Below are 14,853 nucleotides of genomic sequence, written 5' to 3'. Positions count from 1 at the left end.
AAAGCACTTGCCTTGTCTGCATTTGATCTGACCGATGTAGGAGAGGCAACATCACAACACCAAGGGCAATAGAACAGGTTAGACGACGTGCATGTGAATATCTGTCTCTGTTGGAAGGAGTGTTTAGGGCCCTGGAGGGAGGGGATGCACGAACTTGTGATGCATCTCCTACATCTGCAGGGGAAGATGCCTGGAGATGGGGATGACTGTACAAACCAATAAGACCCAGAGGGAATGGACCAGGCAGAAAGTAGAAATGAGAAAGGGAATATGTGCTAAGTGGTGAGAAAACATTGTAACCGGCAGGAATGTTGGATGCCAAGGCTGACAGGGTACGTGGAAAAAAACCAAGGGAAATCTATCCCTGTTCCATCCCTGGTGAAGTGGATAAGAGCAGAAACCTGGGAAATGGAGATGACAGCGAAGGTTCCAATGACCACAGTGAGGAGGAAGCCATGTTTTCTGAAAAAGAGGGACACCTCAGATGTCCTAGAGTGGAAAGCCTCATCTCAAGAACAAATGTGGTGAAGACAGAAAAACCAAAAAGGGATGGTAATGAGAGACCAGGTAGAATAAGGTGTAGATTAGGTAGCTGTGGGAGTCAGTTGCTTTGTTGTAAATTCTAGTGATTAGTCAGTCTCCTGAGATAGAAAGACCAAGAAATGAGAGAGATGTGTCAGCAACTGTCAGTGAATTTGACATCAGGGTGGAAGTTAGCAGTGGTTGATGAGAATAATGAGTTCCACATGGGAGGGGAGGATGCAACCCCAATACAGTGGTGAAGAGTTGAGAAAGATACCTGAATAGGTTTGTAACCAAGACTGCTCCACATAGTTAACAAAAAGACAGGCAAAGCTCTGGGATCCATGGGTACTCCATTGATTTGTAGAAAGTGAGAGGAATCAGAAGAGAATTTGTTCAGGGTAAGAGGAAAACTAGTTCAACCTATGTTCTAGAAAGAAATAGTAAGCCCTAAGGCCTTCACCTTGAGGAACGGTAGGATATAGGAAATGGATGTCCATATCAGGATAAAATGGTGAGGGCCAGGGCAATGGACAATGTAAAAATGGTGGAGAGCATGCAAAATGTCCTGGGTGTAGGCGAACAGGACTGGATATGGTGGGGACATGGTAGAATCAAGGTATAAAGTGATGAGTTCCGAGGGATATGAGCAGGCAAAAAGCAATGGGCATGCACGGGAAGCCTTGTGTGTGAATCTGGGACAGGAGATTAAGACAGGAAAACTGTTGACTGGGGTCAGCAGCTGTGTAGTGCCACATAGTGAAGATCACAGCTCATCACTTCTGAAGTTTGAGAACTGAAGTGCAAAGTTTAGAAATTTAGTTCCAGTGTTTAGGTATTTAAATACATATCTTTCTTAGATTTTTGCAGCTATGAACAGAAATTAAACCACAGGGCAACTTCTTGGAGCTCATCTGTGGAAACAGCTTAATTTTACCTTTAATGTCTTATTTTCCTTTTCAAGGTGGATGGGGTTCTGTCAGTGCCCTTAACCTGCAGCCCCACTCAAACTTTTGTTCTTTACAGCAATGGTTCCCGCTCCTGGGGCTCACCGACCAGCTGTTACTCGATATTCCAAGGATGCAGCCTAGAAGACCAGCACACCGCTGGGGTGCTGAGGCTTTGCAGCCCTGTGGAGGTGCCAATTCCTGGCCAGCATTGCGGGAGAAAGCGGACATATCGTGAACAACGGATCGTCCGTTGGAGGTCTCTGTATTTGGCAAATCGCTCTCTCTCTCTTTCTCTCAATGATGGGGGAGAGTTCGCTGCCGATTCTCGAGGCAGAGAATTTAGGGGACAAAAACGATGAGGCAGATTTTAACATCGTAATCAGTGAATTGCTTCTTTTTGTTTCTTTCGTTAGTCTCCCCTCGTGCAGTGCGACACCTCTCTGCCCATTATCAGCAAGGAAGAGAGCCTCTGGCATGTCGAATGGTCAGGTGAACGATTAGACTTTGTGGTACTTCAGATCATGCTCTCTCTTGGGGGCGTTGCTATTGCTTGGTGGGTGGGTGGAGAGTCCTGACGCTTTACGCTGTAGTAAGTGGGGGAGGGTCGATCCTGGGGAGCGAGAAGGGGGCTTTGGGGTTCTAACATTTTTACTGTCACTCATTCTTTGGGGTACTCTTCTGTTTTTGTGGACGTCTGTGAAGAGCAAGAATTTCAGGCTGTGTATTGGATGCATTATCTGATATTAAATGCAACTACTGAGCTTTTCAAACATTCACTCTCGCTATTTTCCTTTCTTATGGGACGTTCCTCAAAATACATTATATGATTAAATATTTAACCCACTGCAGGAACTACATCTCTGGCCATTTCTTTCTAGACCCCAGGATGAAGACCAGCAGGGCCTTGGGACTTGTCAGTACACTGTTCCAACATTTTGCTCTGCAATGGTCCTCTGTTGCACTGTTCTCAGACCTGAGATCAGTGTGGGGCCGCTGAAGACAGCTCAGGAGAGAAGCCTTGGGCCATGTGTAAACAGTCGCGAGTTAAAGCAATGGCAAAGTTTCTCCCCTAAACCAAAGAAGAGAACTGTAACTAGTGTAGTACTAGTAACTGGGCTTGTCTGGTCTATAAAGTATAAGTGGTTGTTGGGCACAAAACACGAGAGAAAGCAGATTCTGGATTTAGTGTGTGCGAAATCTCTACAGCATAATTACCAACCAAACTTCTGTATTATAAATAATCCCTATAATTTTACATTCCAATCCACGAGGCATATCTGCAATTCATTTACATGCAGTCAGAGCTCTTTTAATAGATTTGTGTAAAAGGTTGATTTATGGTTTAACAAACTGAACTTCGACTTGGGAGTTGGTCACAGGTCAAAGGTAGTAGAAATGGCAAGATGCCTAGGACTTATTTCCTAGTCATTTCCATACTTAATGCAAGTGTGTCAGGCTATACAAGAATAAATGATGATAGCAATGTTAACAGCAGTTTAGGATTTCAACCACGGGTGAATGAGTGGTTACCCCAAGCTTTCTTGACTTTGCCAGTACAAACAGTAGTGGAAAGCTGTCAGTATTCACGGTTGTCACACACCCTTTTTTCTCGCCGACTCTGAAAAGTTCTCTTCATAGCTGCGAGAATTTATAACTAGTTTGCCACTAACTTTCTAAACACTGAAACCAAGCTTCAGTTCGGATTTCAAACTTCAGAGGTGAGAGCGTGTGAACCTCACTCCGCAGTGCTCCACGGGTACAGGGACTGAACAGCAGAGGGCCCAGCAGGAGCACCAGGCTGCCTGTTTCTCACAAAGCTGCAGCTTCAAAGATGCCAGCAGAGGGGCACAGCTCCGGGGAGAATATGCTGGTTACCCTCTTTGTCATGTCTGGGCCACTGCTGAGATTCAGATTCACGTGTACATCAAAACGTACAGTGGAATGCATCATTGGCATTAACGATCAACACACCCAGGTCTCGGGTGCGGCTCTGCAGAAACTCGCAGTTAACTAGCAAAAGACTTGCTGCCATTTGTAACTAGCAACCTAGAATCTTTCAGTGTGTCCGGCTGTTCCAGAACTCTGCTGGAGACTTGCGCAGTTGACATAGTGTAAATGTGCAAGGTGGGAACTGATAACCTATTTGCCAAAGCTATTGGTTGTAAAATCTTTGCTTGCTATGAAGCCACTGGAGTAGGAACACCTCCCTGTGCCTCTGACTGCTTTACCTCAGATGTAGGGTGCCAATGACTACACCAGGACTCCTCCTATGTCACACCCAGGGTATCCGGCAACCCTATCAATGTATATGTTCTGCAACTACAAAATTAAATTCCTCTTAGAAATGTACACAAGGTTCCTATGCAGCTGCCCAGATACTTCCTGCAGCAATTCTCCTCTCGTGACCTTTTCTGAACTGTCAGCAGCCCTAGTGCCTGCCTGCTAAATTCATAATTCATGACACCAATTAGGAATGCAATCCAGGAGTAGTAACTTGCCAGCAAACCACTGGCATGCTGAGGAACTTCAGGACCCTGAACAATCCACAGATGCCCTTCAATACGCACCTGGGGGGGGCGGGTCTCCAGAATGGCGGTGGTGTGCTGCATTCTGCACAACTGCACAGCTGTGAAGTAACCACAGGCACGCGAGCCTTATGTCAGCAGCAAGGAAATTATGGCAGGAAGCACCAAGGGACAAGATTAAAGGCAGAAACTGATAACATGACTTTCTGTGGGGAAATACTCAGTTGACTGAGTTATTTGAGCTATTGATAAAGAGGACAGTTAGATACTGTCCACATGGACTTTAGTAAGACAACTGACGTGGCAAATTGGTCCAGAAGGTCACATGGCAGGGTCTTCACAAGGTGATGCATATGGGATGAGAATAGTGGTAGGACACGTAGCCTACTGCTGGGGCACTAAGGAATGTTGATGAATAAAGGCATTTCCGGATCTAAGTCCACAGGTCGAAGTCACGTGGTAAACTTACAGTTCATTATTTCATTCCTAGAAAAGGATAAAAGATTTCAGAGAAGTTTTTCAAAATCAAAAATAATTTGGACTGAGTAAAGGCAACCTCTGGCAGAAAGATGCCAATTGAAGGCGGTTATTTTAAGGTGAAGGCAACTGTTTCTGAAAAATTCAGCAGGTTGAGGTGATCTGGAATGCACTGCCTGATGGGTAATTGGAGATAAATTCAACAGTGGCAGCTTAAGAAAATGGGATAAGAATTATTTTAGAGAGCTACTGGGAAAGAAGGGAAATACGATTCCCGAACAGCTCTACCAATGAATTAGCACAGGCACAATGACCCGAAGGAGACCAGCAGTTCCCTAATTCACCACCTGCATTCTTTTGCAGTTAAGAGTACCCCTTGCGGTTGGATCATTTAACCTTTGGTACAGGATTATGTTACAGGTACGAGAGCAAGTAGAGTGCAACACGCCAACGCTGTATACCATCAGATAACCAATAGTGGACATAGAAAGACAGCTATGCCCACTGTCCTTTCTGACTGATGCAAATTAAAAGGGACATCCATATAGATATCTAGAGCACTTGTAATTTTTTTGTATAAAAAGGCAAACATTTCAAGGTTAGTTTGCTATTACTCAGAATATTTACAATTTAAACCACAAATTGAGAACGTACCAGTTGTATATTGAAGCAACCAATCAAAATAGACAATTAAAGCCTGGAGCTTTCTCAAATGTGCTCTAGAATACAGATAATCTTCACACTTGTATTCATCTGAGTCTCTTTCAGTGTTGTGACTGACAAGTATCCAGAGTTAGATAAGCTGCCCTTTACAGCAAGAATAAACTGGAGGTGCAAAAATTAACTATCTGTCTACTGGATACAGTGAGAACTTTCCGCCACTTGCCAAGAAAGAGGAGGTACACCATGAGTAAAGTCTCCTCAAGTACCCACACTGAATATCAGTCAGTATTCACAGCTCCAGCTCTCATTTCTGTTTAGTAGGGTTGCCTGGAATTGGGCCAAATAAACCAGACTTTCCCATTTAAATGCATGAATACTACCACACACCCAAAGTTCACTCATGAACAATAAAACGGTCCAATGACTAAATCAGAAATATTTTCCAAATAAAAGCATGATTTCTTTTTCACTCCCAATTTACAGCTAGCTCTGGAATCATCAGCAAGTTGAAGTTACAGCGTATTCTCCTTTCATAAAATCGATTCTCACCACCACCACCACCCATGTCAACATCTGAAGCATTTTATTAAAGCGTATAATTATCTTGAACTTGGCAAGTGAACTTTCTATATAATCCCTGGACAGAGACTGAGTAATGAGATCCATCCTCCGTTTCCTTTCCCCTTTGCAGCTTAATATTTTACTGATAAACAAAAATATTAACATCAGTGTGTATTAAATAGATATTTCCCCCCAAGGCAAAACTTTTTCTTAAATGTAAGACAGCCTGATATTTCACCTCAGTAAGAATCAAATTAAAACAAAAGCTCATCTCGGGAGTAACCACAATCAATTTCATTTTGGAGAGTCAGTATCTACATCTGAGAAATTAAAATTGGGACTTTTATCTGTTGCTTGAGCCATAACAGGAACACTGAACCAAAAAGAATACACTTTATAAGATTAGGAATAATATGCGGAAGTGTGTTTTGTCTACTGGAGTAGACACAGTTCTTCATTCTAAATTGTGGCATATGCAGATTGCACAAATACTTCTTGTTGTTACCAAAAGTAAAATGTGTTACTGCTAGAATATTTACAATCCACCAATTCCAGAACAAGGTATGGTGTGATAATAGAGGCAAATACATCAGGGGCTTTTTAAGCCACGTTTAGATAAGCAGATGAATGTGAGGAAGATGGAGGGATGTGGACATCATGTAGGTAGTAGGGATTAGTGTTTGGGGGTTTTTGATTTACTTTTTAGCTGGTTGGGCACAACATTGTGGGTCCTACGCTGTACATGTTAACAATATAAAAACCAATTTGCATTACTTAAAACGCTTTTGGGCCTAGTACTTCAATGCTTTTGTTTAAAAACTGAATCAAATAACCATGTTAATTGATTTATATTACCATACAGAATAAATCCAAAGCAAGCTTTGCATCAGTGGAACATTTTGAAGCATCGTAGGGAAGTTTTGGATCATATAACAACATACAAAATACAAGCTGGAGGAGGTCATGAGGCCTTTCCCATTCAACAAGATCTTCCTACTTCAGCATCAGTCTTTTGCACTAGCCCCATTTCCCTCAATGTGTTTAATACTTCAGAACTACCAATCGCTCTTTTGAATATATTCAGTGAGTGAGCTTACCCTGTCCCCTTGGGTAGAGAATTCCAAGGATTCTCTACCCTTGGAATTTCTGTTCATCACTATTCTGAATGAGTGACTCATTATTGTGAGACAGTGTTCTAGACATGCACCAAGGGTAAATATCACCTCTGCATTTCTCCTGTCCAGCTCCAGAGGAACTTTGTGCATTTTGATTATGATATCTCATTCTTCTAGCATCCGACAGTATAGGTCCAGTCAGCTTAATTTCTCCACACTCTCACCTACACATGAATCTGATGAACTTGTCGTCACAACTCATAGAAGGTACTACAACAACAACAACAACACACACAAAATGCTGGTGGAACACAGCAGGCCAGGCAGCATCTATAGGGAGAAGCACTATCGACGTTTCAGGCCAAGACCCTTCGTCAGGACTAACCGAAAGGAAAGATTGTAAGAGATTTGAAAGTAGTGGGGGAGGGGGAAATGCGAAATGATAGGAGAAGACCGGAGGGGGTGGGATGAAGCTAAGAGCTGGAAAGGTGATTGGCGAAAGTGATACAGAGCTGGAGAAGGGAAAGGATCATGGGACGGGAGGCCTCGGGAGAAAGGGGGGGGGGGGGGGGGGGGAGAAACACCAGAGGGAGATGGAGAACAGGCAAGCAACTAAATATGTCAGGGATGGGGTAAGAAGGGGAGGAGGGGCATTAACAGAAGTTAGGGAAGTCAATGTTCATGCCATCAGGTTGGAGGCTACCCAGCCGGTATATAAGGTGTTGTTCCTCCAACCTGAGTTTGGATTCATTTTGACAATAGAGGCCATGGATAGACATATCAGAATGGGAATGGGACGTGGAATTAAAATGTGTGGCCACTGGGATTACATCCTCCTTTCAGTATAGAGACTAAATCTGTGCACAATATGTTGAATGTGCTCTCATTAGGGCCCTTTATAATTGGTGGAAGATATACCTAATCTTGCACGCAAATCACACTGAAGTTTTGGTTTTCCTAAATGACTGACAGTGGAGGAGGAGACTGAGGAATGAGACGTTTAAAGCCTGGACACTTGACAGGAAGCCCACAATCAATCAGGCAATGGCAAAGTTTATCGTCTACCTTGTGAGTTGTGGAAAATCAATAGCAGTGGAAAGATCCCACCAATGCTATCTCTACAAAATCACTGACAGGATAATCAAACCAGAGGCAGCCTTTCCCGAAGCCATTAACCCCAGCATCAGGGCCATCATTAGACTCAGTTGTCTCTGATGGGCAGGCCACATTGATCAAACACCTGACATTGGACTCCTGAAGTAGACGTTCTACTTGAGCTCTGCCAATGAAACAGGTTACGAGGTGAAAGGATAAAACCAGTTTCCGAGGTTCAGAGCTCATCAGAAAAGAGCATCATCGCCAGTGACTCATGGAACCCCTGTCCAAACTTGGGAGAAATTACACTGAGCATGGCATTGAGAACTGTGAGTCCATTCATCAGGAACACAGTGGAAGGGCCCTCCAAACTACTTGTCCCATCAGGATCCTTGTGGCAGAGTCTGGGACCCCACACTGGTGTCATCACCAGCTCAGAACCTGAAGTGGAATGGATACAAACCACCTGGATCTGAGACTACATCACAACAACCTAAAACATTTCTGTACCAAGCCGTGTTTCACTTTAAATGAGATTGTTCTCTCATTTCAGCACAAAGCTACTTCCACAAATGTTTAACATAAAAATTGCTTTTAGAGCACACTTTTCCTCTATTTTGGGGAAATTAGAAGTGAAATGTTATTCTCTGTTCTATTTCTGGCATTACTTCCTTCACTGAAATAGCTTACACTGCTTCCAGATGTACTTTATCCTTCAAATGCATGATATTCATCCATATCTGCTAAAATGCTCACACAGCTACCTCCCTATCTCAGTAATTCAGTGCTGTAGAACAGTGTGTACCAAAGAGTGGTGTCTGTTTAGACTAGCAATCCAAAAACCAGCATTAATAATTCAGAGAATTCAAGTTCAAACAACAGCCTGGCTTGATCTGACTGCTGTTTGACAAATAAAGGCCTTCAAGTAAAATGCAATATAACTTCCAATAACCTGGCATGCTCAAGGATTTTGGTAGTGTTGAACTACCAGATTTTCCAGACTGCTGACTTCTATTTGGACACATCCATTCCCAAATCTTTTCTATTTCACTTTTTTAAAAAATATATATGCTACATAATAATAAATAAAATTTCTCAGTAAACGTTAAGGGAGGATGAAGTCTGGTGAGCCTAAAAGGAGTGGGAAGAGAGGAAAGTCACAGTGGTGTAGCAGTTAGCATGACTCCAGTAGAGCTTGGGGAGTCCGGAGTTCAGAGTTCAATTCCGGCGCTGTCTGTAAAGAGTCTCAACACGTTCTCCATGGAATGCATAGGTATTCCCTGGGTGCTCCTGTCTCCTCCCACAGTCCAAAGACGGATCAGATAGGTTAACTGGGCACTGTAAACTGTTCCGTGATTGGCTTAGGGTTAATGAGGGTTGTCGGGGGTTATGGGGCGTGTGGTTCTAAGAGCCAGAAGCACCTATTCCACACTGTATCACTACACAAATAAATAATGGTGAGTTTGAACCTGGCAAAATGAGTTGACACACACAAGCAGCCCATCTCTTGCATTAAAGTACCCAGGTTCCTGACTGTTAGCATTCCCGACCCTGACTCAGCTGTACATCGAACTCCCACCTCACCTTCGGGTTAGCAGGTGTGCCAGGATTTGCAAACAACTGGAAAATGCATGACAGAGTTATATTTCATGATAGGTGGTACATCAACCAGGTGTGATGCTGCAATCGGTTTGCCACTTAGCTTCACGCCTCTCAAGGAGCAAAGAATAATCCACTCTACTCCAACTCTTGAGTTCTGTGGTCTCCCGATGAGGAAGTCAAGGATCCAGTTGCAGAAGGAAATAGAGAGGCCTGGGATTCGACAGTTGCTGAATGGACGATGGCGTTGAATTTGCGCTGCAGAGTTTGGGCAACACTGCACTGAAAACAGCATCTTACATGTATACAGCACATTAAACATAACCACAAAAAAAAAGCCATGGAAAGGTAACGACACAAATGAAGTGTGGCTAATATTAGAAACTACATTGACGGCAAAAACAGCATACAATCAGCAAAACTGGATTTTCAATACTGTTGGGGGAGAGGGGTGTGACCTAGCAGAGGAAAGTCACAGCAAGCAGGTCTCTGGCACTGAATCTGCCTCTGTGACTCAAGGAAGGAGGGGAGAAGAGGGGATAGGGGAGTTATTAGTTAGGGAAACAACAGAAAGGAGGCTTTGTGGATGAGGGCAAGATTCCCAGATGGTCTGCTGCCTTGCAGCTACCAGGATCCGGGACATCTCAGATCGAATCCTCAGCAAGCGGGAGGGTGAGCAGCCAGAGGCCGTGGTCCACGTAGATACCAATGACAGAGATAGGAAGAGTGACAAGGCCCTGCGAAGTGAGTTCAGGGACTTTGGTGCCAAGTTGAAAGACAGGACCTCCAGGGTTGTGATCTCAGGATTCCCATCCATGGCAAGTGATAAAAGTAGGAAGATCATACAGTTTAACATATGGCTAAGGAGTTGGTGTAGGAAGGAGGATATCAGATTTTTGGATCATTGGGCTCCATTTCCAGTGAAGGTGAGACAGGTACAGAGGAGTTGGTTTGCAACTGGAGGGGGTTAATATCCCAGTAGGAAGGTTCACTCGTGCTGCACAGGGGTGCTTAAACTAAAGCTGCAGGGGTACAAGAACCAGAATTCCAAAACAGATAGTGGAGAGCTTGTGGAGAAAGATGCTGTTTAGACCTTAGACGAGGTCAGGAAGCAAAAGACTGAGCATGGTGCAACTAGTGTCCCAAACTGTGAAGTATCATAGGAAAGGCGGATGTGCTCAGGGCATGGATCAACACCTGGAATTATGACGTCGTAGCCATCACTGATACTTGGTTGCAGGAGGGCAGGACTGACAGCTTAATATTCGGGGGTTCCATTAGTTCAGGCGTGACTGAACAGGTGGGATGAAAGGAGGAGGGTTGGTGTTACTAGTCAGGGAAAATGTCACAGCAGTGCTCAGTCAAGACAGACCGGAGAACTCGTCTAGTGAGGCTTTACGGGTGGAACCGATGAATAGGAAAGGTATGACCATGTCAATGGGGCTATATCATAGACCACCCAACAGTCTGCAGGACTTAGAGGAACAAATTTGTTGAAAGATCGCAGACGGTTGTAAGAAACACAAGGTTGTGACAGTAGGTGATTTTAACTTCCCACACATTGACTGGAAGTCCCATACTGTAAAAGGACTAATGGAACAGAGTTTGTCAAATGTGTTCAGGAATGTTTACTTAATCAGTATATACTGTAGAAGTCTCAATGAAAGACCATGTGATACTTGATCTCCTATTAGGGAATCAGACAGGGCAGGTGACAGAAATTTGTGCAGGGGAACATCTTGCATCAAGCGATCATAATGCCATTAGATTGAACACAAATATTGAAAAAGATTAGTCTGGTCTGGGAACTGAAATTCTAAATTGGAGAAAGGCCAGTTTTGATGGTGTCAGAAAGGATCACACAGATGTGGATTGGGACAGGCTGTTTTCTGGCAAAGCGTCCTGTGGGAGGCAAGTGCAGAAATTGCAGGGGCCCTAGCAGAAATATTTAAAACGCTCTTAGCGACAGGTGAAGTACCAGAGGATTGGACATTAGCTAATGTTGTTCTGCAGAGGCTTCTTCACTCTGAGGGCCTTGAGGGGGTGGAGTGAACTCCCAGCGCAAGTGGTGCATACAAGCTTGATTTCAAAGCTTAAGCCATGTTTGCATGGATGGGAGGGGTATGGAGGGCAATGGTCCGTGCACAGGTCGACGGGACTAGGCAGATTAAATGGCTCAGCAGAGACTAGATGGATTGATGGGGCTAGTCTTTTCAAATGTTTCGGCATGGACTAGATGGGCCGAAGACACTAGTTCTGTGTGGTACTTTTCTATGACTCTTTGACTACTGAAGGTAGACTCTCTTTTCCTTTTTCCTACCTGTTCCAATCCACTTTATTACCAAAGAAATCCTCTTTTAAAGAACTGTGTATAGGACTTGCTCAGATTCATTACAATCAGTCCTATTTTTAAAAGAGAGCAGAAAGAACACCAAAATGGCAGAGAATTTAATCCCAGCAAAATTCACATACACTGAAGCAAAAATCAAGAATAATCTTCCAATTTCCATCATCTGATTTTATAACTGATGCTGAAGCTATACGAATGCTGCATTAAAGATATCCTTTTCAAATCAAATCTCTTCCTACAGAATCAATCACTTTATCCTTTTCACTGATTCCAGAATATTATGGCATCCTAGGCAATTGAGCTGATTTATCAATTAAGTAGATTAGTCTTCAGAAAAGTTTCAATCTGATTTTTCAGCTCATCTTGGCTACAATGATAGAAAGGGTTAGACAATCAGTTTCAGTCCCCAATATATTAAAATATAGAGCTGATTGTCTGCATTGCCAAATAACCTTCACTAAAATGTGTTTATGTACTTACTTTACAAGGCATGATCAGCTCCTGATTGTTCCCCCTAACTGACTGACTAACATCAGCTATCAGGGCTCAAAAAACGAACAGGCAGTTGATGGAAAATGGAACAATTAGAAGTTAATGCTTCATGAGAAAATATGAAGAAAAAAGGAGAGTAGACGAGTAGAGAAAAAGTAAATGACGACACAGAATGAATATGAAAATCTGTTATCATCACTGGAAGATAGCAATTAAGCAACTAGCATTTACCACAAGGGATTATGCATTACGCAAACCGTCACTCGTGTATGACCTACAGTTGTCTTGGATCTAGAAAACAGTTGCGATAATCAGTCGTTAATCCATTTTAAGTCTTTCAGATCATGGTGCCAGACAGGCAAATCCACCTTACTGGAACTGAAGACAGAAGGTCACTTGCTGTTTATATAATTCTGGCTCCAGGAATGGCCGCTGTTTAGTTTAATGATTCTTTTTCACTTAGCAACTGTGTAGTATCTGATATGAGATAAACACAAGACCATAATTACAACTGTTCTTGTTTGGTTTCATTAACAGTGCTGATTGTCACCAAGGCCATTCCGAAACCATGTCCAATAGAACTTCAGAACTCGATGTTTGAGGGATGAGATAAATCCCACACGAGCTCTTCCAATGATCCTTCAAATCGACAACTATGGTCTCCAATTTCAGAAACTAAATGTTTATTCATATCAGGTACAACTGTTTAATTTAGATCTCTTCCCAAGATAATTTTACAGTATTGGTGGTGAAGGGCCATTCGTACATTGATCTGGTTTCGTGACAATGAAGCTCTCCTTCTTGCTGAATTGCTTCAACATCTCCGTGATTGGCTCCACCACTTTCAGCGGTTTAGCAAGCATTAAAATCCAGCCGCTGTTCCTCTCTGCTTTGATGATCTTTAACTCTGCAACAATGCCCACATCCCAAGAAGTCACCATGCTGTAAATTATTTCTCTGACTTCAGCTTCTACCAAGCACAACCATTACATCTTACATTATAAATTCATGAGGAGTCAACTTTCATAATTAGCATATGGCAACTATCTGGAAAGGCCAGGTTGTAAAGGGATTAATGCTGGTGGAAGATATTGCAATCTGCATGGATTTTACTCTGAGATGATAATAGCAAAAGTGTTACGAAGTAGAGCAGATAAAGTTCTTTACTACTCAATTCTATTCCAGCAAGTGATATCCGTGGGTGAGGTGGGTATTCCACCTTTGAATTTTTGGGAAAAAGAGGAATGTGTCTTTTTCTGGAATCATGTCTTTGATTTTTTAATTGAATTATTCGCCACATTCCATACTGTACCTGCAGGCATATTCCTAAACCAATCATTTCTGAGCATATACTAAAGCTCTACTCAAATTGACGATGATATCAAGAAACCAACAGCTACCAAAAACAGAGAAATCACTTTAGTCAGAGGGTGGTAAACCTGTGGAATTTGTTGCCACGAGCGGCTGTGGAGGCCAAGTCATTGGGCACATTTAAGGCAGAGATAGATAGGTTCTTGATTGGCCAGAGTATCAAAGGGTATGGGAAGAAGGCAGGGGAGTGGGGATGACAGGAAGAATTGGATCAGCCCATGATTGAATGATGGAGCAGACTCGATGGGCCAAATGGCCTACTTCTGCTCCTATATCCTATTGTCTTATGGTCAAACCAGTTATCACACATCCTGACTTGGAAACATATTTCTGAAGTTTCATAGAAATGGAGACCACTTTATTACTGTCAAATAATTTCTGCATTCATTAAAAACAATAATGTAATTTTCACGACTTAAGGTCATCGTAGGAGTCACGCATCTGCTTTCTATCTCAATTTTATTCTGTGTTGCGTGTTTATTATGGTAACCAGTGGGGACTTGGTAATTAAGTGAAGGGAATAAGTCACTTATTCATTTGTAGTAGCTGGGGACCAGCGGACATTATATCTTTTGCTGACCACTCAGTTACGTTTAGCTTACACTTGGGTACGCTTAAGTTTCATTGCTTCAAGACTGTATGTTTGCTAATTGCTAATAAAGGATCAACTACATATCCTCGACTTTCGGATCAATCATTATTGGAGTGAGAGTGCGTCATGCAAGAATAACGATTCCACAGGGTTGCCAGCTGCAGCAATTGTTTTGATTTTAATTTAGTTTGGTTTGGCTGCTATAGTGATCTTTTCCAGCCGTCACATAGCATGCGACTTTTTTATGCTATGCAAATTACACAACTATTAACTATCATTTGGTTAACTAACAGGTGCTATGCAGCATGCAGATATGCCCAGTCACCATAATACCTGCAGCACTAACACATCTATTCAATACCCCACGATTAAATGGGAAGCAGAATGTATCACAAACATATATTTACGCCATTAAATGTTAAAAGCAATGGATGCCACAATAAACAATGATTACAAACACATACTTGGTGTTGAAAATAAAGAACAATAATTGAGAATTCAGCAAGGAGGCCATCCGATATTCATGTGTTCTATATATGTG

The 14,853-nt window shown here is 42.7% G+C and overlaps 1 protein-coding gene across 8 annotated transcripts in view; it reads right to left on the bottom strand.

Moving 5' to 3' along the window:
- LOC140728506 (formin-like protein 2) overlaps positions 1–14,853 on the bottom strand; it is a 237,700-nt gene that overhangs the window by 79,463 nt on the left and 143,384 nt on the right. The window lies entirely within an intron of this gene.

The sequence above is a fragment of the Hemitrygon akajei genome, chromosome 5 (assembly GCF_048418815.1).
Source record: "Hemitrygon akajei chromosome 5, sHemAka1.3, whole genome shotgun sequence".
NCBI lineage: Eukaryota > Metazoa > Chordata > Chondrichthyes > Myliobatiformes > Dasyatidae > Hemitrygon > Hemitrygon akajei.
Note: the sequence above shows the minus strand (reverse complement) of the source record. Positions and strands in the feature narration are given on the sequence as shown.